Source organism: Populus nigra, chromosome 13 (genome assembly GCF_951802175.1).
Source record: "Populus nigra chromosome 13, ddPopNigr1.1, whole genome shotgun sequence".
In the NCBI taxonomy this organism is placed as follows: Eukaryota; Viridiplantae; Streptophyta; class Magnoliopsida; order Malpighiales; family Salicaceae; genus Populus; species Populus nigra.
This window is the reverse complement of record NC_084864.1, coordinates 7,907,600-7,912,467: the sequence shown is the minus strand read 5'-3', so window position 1 is coordinate 7,912,467 and position 4,868 is coordinate 7,907,600.

Sequence of the window (4,868 nt, the reverse complement as noted above, 5' to 3'; positions counted from 1 at the left end):
TATTTTATTTTATTTTATTTTTTGAAAAAAGATTGGACTTTTTCAAAGTATCAATGACATTGCCCACACAAAATTCATGAAAAAAATCTTCAAGCATTCAGACAATCCACAACGAGAACACTAATTATCTAAAACAATAAAAAATCAAATAAAAATAAAGAAAGAATCAAATTATACATTTAAAACCCAAAAAACATATAAAAAATAATGTTAAGATATCAAGATTTGACACGAAATTGAATTCATGAAAACAAACTAAAAACCACAAAAATCTATCTCGGCATATTAAAAAAATCTCATCGAATGAAAAAATCAAAGTTTAAAAAGATAATAAGAATCAAGATTAACATAAAAATAACCCGTAAGCTATCCTTGTCCTTATCATCAATGCCATGTCCAGAATTCTCTTAAATCACCAGTATCATCTCTGCCACCTCCACAAGAAAAACCAGTAAGCCGCGATCACAAATATCGCAGCCGTCACCGTCACCTAGATCTCCCGGCACTAAAAACTCCAACATCGCCGTTTCAAACATTTTGCCTAGCAGTTTCACGTCTCTCTCTCTCTCTAATTTTAGTCGATAACTGAATCAAACAGTGATAAATTAGAGTTTTAAATAATAATGAGAGAGCATGAGAGGGCGTTTTGAAGAGTAAAACAAAAAAACTATTTATAGAGAGAGTGGAAATTTCATTTATTTTTTCAAAGTTTTTTTATTTTTTTAGAGAGAGAGAGAGAGAGAAAGTAGACTGTTGTTGATGGTTGAATCCTGGATATTAATAGCAACGGAGAAGGTAGAGCTCGGGAAATTTTTTTAAAAACATTAACATTGGTTTTTTACTATGACAGCCTTTGATATTGTTTGGTCATTACAGGATTGTGGAAGCTTTGAAGAGTATGGTTTGGTTGTTTTGGATGGTAGTTATGGGAGAGGGAGCTCATCGGGCTAAATGCCAATGCTCATTATTTTGTGCATGCAAAGGTGGTTTTTATTGTTATCGTTCTTCTTCTTATTATTATTATTAATTTGGAAAATTAAGCATTTTGTAATTTGGTTGGAATTATAATTAATAGCTTGAAAAATTACATGACTAAATTAACCTTGCATATGTATTATTTTATTTGCCTTTTTGGGTTCAACTAATTTTGTTAAATATTAAAAGTGCTAATAATTTTTTTAGTTGTATAATTGTAAAATCTCTGGGCGAAAAATTATAAATTAACTAGTTTCATGTAAAACAAAAAGAAAAAATTTTATAACTCTCGATCGGGTTATCAGAAATTTCTGAAAATTTACGTGTAGCCTTCTAATATGATTCCTTAGATTGAGTTAAAATTTCAGAATTTCCTTAGACATACTATTCAATACTTGACATTAGTAAAGAAATGTTTGAGATTTTATGACATTATAATTTGAGGGTGTTACAATAATTAAATATGGTTTAATGGTCAATTTTAAAATCTTATAATCTATTTGTCTAACTCTAGTTTTTAACTAAATTACGTTGGAGCTAGCCCAAACTAAAATGATTGATTTCATGGGTTCAAATACAAACTTGATGACTTAGCTTGTAAAAAAACTTCAATATGATAATTATTTAAAAAAAAATTATTGAGACAAGGATATATTGAATCTGAGTCCCCCAACGACCCATGTCATGGACCCTATAGAGTTTAATAACTTTTTTATGCACATTTTTTTTAATTGTATGATAAAAATATATGGTTACAAAATTGAGCGCCAACCTATAGAAATAATCATTATAGAAAGCAAACAAAAATAAATCATATGGTTTATTTCGAAACCAATATAATATTGAAGGGTAAAATTGAGAAAAAAAATTAAAGAACCAAAAACAAAACAAAAAAGCGTGTTGGTCTAATAGGTGAACTCGTCAAACCTATAAACCGAGCAACTCAGACTAGCCTGTAAACCGGGTTATGAACTCCAATAGAATTATAATTTTTTTTTCAAAACTATTTTTTATTTAACTATATGATAACAAAAACAGACAATCACAAAATCAAACTCCAACTCAATATGATCACGTGCAGGCCTAGCTACTAGTTCAGGTCGCACATGGACCTGTAATGTTTTTTTAAGTTAAAGGGGCAGATGACATCTCATATGCCCTAATGCTTTTTTTATTTATATAAAAAAAAAACACAGTGCTATTTGAAATCCCAGAATCATGCCACTATAGTAGCCAGAAAAACAGGGTCCATTGTTTTTTTCCTTTCAAAAACTCATTTTCAACTCGTTTTTTACTAACACCCAAGGAACCTTGTTAAACCTAACCATGGCCTATAAAAACGCAAAAAAAACCTAGCCCGAAACCTAAAATCAACTAGAAACCAAAAATCTTCTCGGGCTCAGATTTGTTTTTTAGATGTTTTCAAGGTAAGAAAAAAATACATAATCTTAACTTTTTATATTATATGGAACCTTTTGACACAAACACTATATGTTTTGGTGGCCTAAAGCTTCCCCAACAATAATTTTCTCTCTCTAAACCGGGATTTGGCGACCTCCTCTCTCTCCTCTATAATAAAAAGACTAAGAAAAGAGAAAAATGAAGTTTGGTTTCAAAATATATTTTTTGAAAATTATAGAGACCGGATACCTAATTGCTTAAAAAAATGGTGGGAGAAAATGAAATTCTCAAACAAATTATATACCTGCTATCAATTTTATCTGCTTTTATCACTTCAGTCTCCTAGATTTCAATTCAACCCCCACCCCTAAAAAACATGCTATTGAGTTCTAATTTTGGCTCAAAATGGTTCAATTGTGCAAAAAAAAAAAAACTTAGGGATCAAATTAAATTTTTTAAAAAATTTCACTACTATAATCCACAGTGAAATGTGTTAAGATAAACAATAATTAAATTGTAGTAAAAACACCACACCATTTAATTTTTCTTATAATATATATCATAAAAATCAATTACACAAAGTTTCTCTCTTTAAACACTAATATTCTCTTCTCTTGATGATCTAAACCAAGTTCGTCCATCTTTTAGGTTTGTGTTGCTGAAAAATATGAAATTGGAGTTGATTTTGTATTGCGCACGCGAAATACCAAGTTATAGTTCCTTTATATTTTTTGGCAGAGTTTAATATTAATTTGATGGGAAAGTTGTCATCTTAATATTGCAAGGGCTCTTTAATCCATAAATAAAAAATAATGACAATTTTGTAAATATTCATATATTTTTATGATATAATGTGCTAGTGCGAGTATACAAGTACAAGATGTAAAGTGTAATTTTTCAAAATACAGCGGGTAATCGCAATTCATTAAAAACTTGCCAAGGGTGATTTTTTCTTATTGTTATGGTTAATTGGTTATCAGAAGATTTAGGCAAACCTTGGAATGAGTCCTTTAATTATCAACTTTTTTTAACATGGTCTATAGACTAAAATCTTTCTCATGTGAGTCCTCTAACTATTATGCATTTTTCATCAACCAAACTTTTTTGTAAGAAAAACATTAATTTTACATTTATATTGGAGGATTACTTTAACTGTTAATATTAGCATTTCCAAGAAGAGAACTCCAATGATGTGAACAACCAATCGATGGAGCAACCACTTGTAATTTTAAGGCGCCATTCTGTCACTTTAAGTTTTCCATCTATTAGTACTTTTGTTTACAGTTTCTTGGACTCACTCAATTTCTCCTTTCATACCTGCTGTTATGTAGGCTTTCCGTTTTATTCTACTTTTCTTCTGAGTACAAGCGTTCCTTAAAGTGAGTGTGTCGGTTTGCATATTAGCGTTTGTATTTATTCATATATGCATATAAGATATTGTTAATAATGTTGCATTAGGTGATATGAACTGCATACAAATTACAGGTTTTGTATGTTATATGAACATTTGGATGTATGTATGATGCTAGTTGTTTGATGCTAGTTTTGCAATCATGGAGTGTTTATTCTTGGACATCACTAGTAAAAATGTTAATTTAAGTGATTCCAATGTATTTTTGTATTTCAATGTTAATTTAAAAACTTACATCACTCATATAATTTTTGTATTTTCAATGTCTTCCGGGAGAGCTTGTGAAGCTCTTTGCAAATGAGTAGAAAAGGATAAGTATGAGCAGTTCTGTAAACCCTTAAAAAACTTGAAAATAAAATAAATAACAAGTAAAAAAAGTTAGCAAAAAAAAGGAGTGAAAAAATATTGACTAGTTAACATTCGAAGCTCATTTGATTGTTCGGTAAGGAGTTCTGAACTCAAATGTGCAAGTTAAAGTAGAGACAAATGAATTTTTATGTAAAATTCTTAAATTTCAATTAGGATTTTTGGATGAAAATTGAGTGAATTATGAAATTATAGTGGAATGATGTAATTGGAGAAGATTAGAATATGAATGACTCAAATAATGAGTAACTAAAGAAGAAAATTTTGGTATTTTGGTTAAATTAAAACCGACCAAATAGGTAAAAAGTGAGGAAATTATGGAGCTAAAGTGAATGTTTAATTATTGTATGTATTTAGCATATGAAGATGTGTTGATGATGATTATAATTGGATTAAATTAATTGTCAAATTGTAATTGATTTTCTTGTTAGTATATTGTGAATTAAGGTATATATACTAACCTTCGCTAATCCAAGGAAAAAATTGTGAGAAAACTTCAACTTCTTTAATAAAGGGACCACATCAGAACCATGTGGATGGATAAGTTGAACAAGGAGACTTACATATAAATTCTGTAAGTACCGAGTATATGTTCCAATAAAAGAGAGCATGTCACTTCTGAAAAGATGAAAGCTTAAGTGGAAGCATGACCTATCTTAGTAAGTACCGAGTATGCGCAAGACCAAAACATCATCTTTTAGGATTTCAGCAAAGA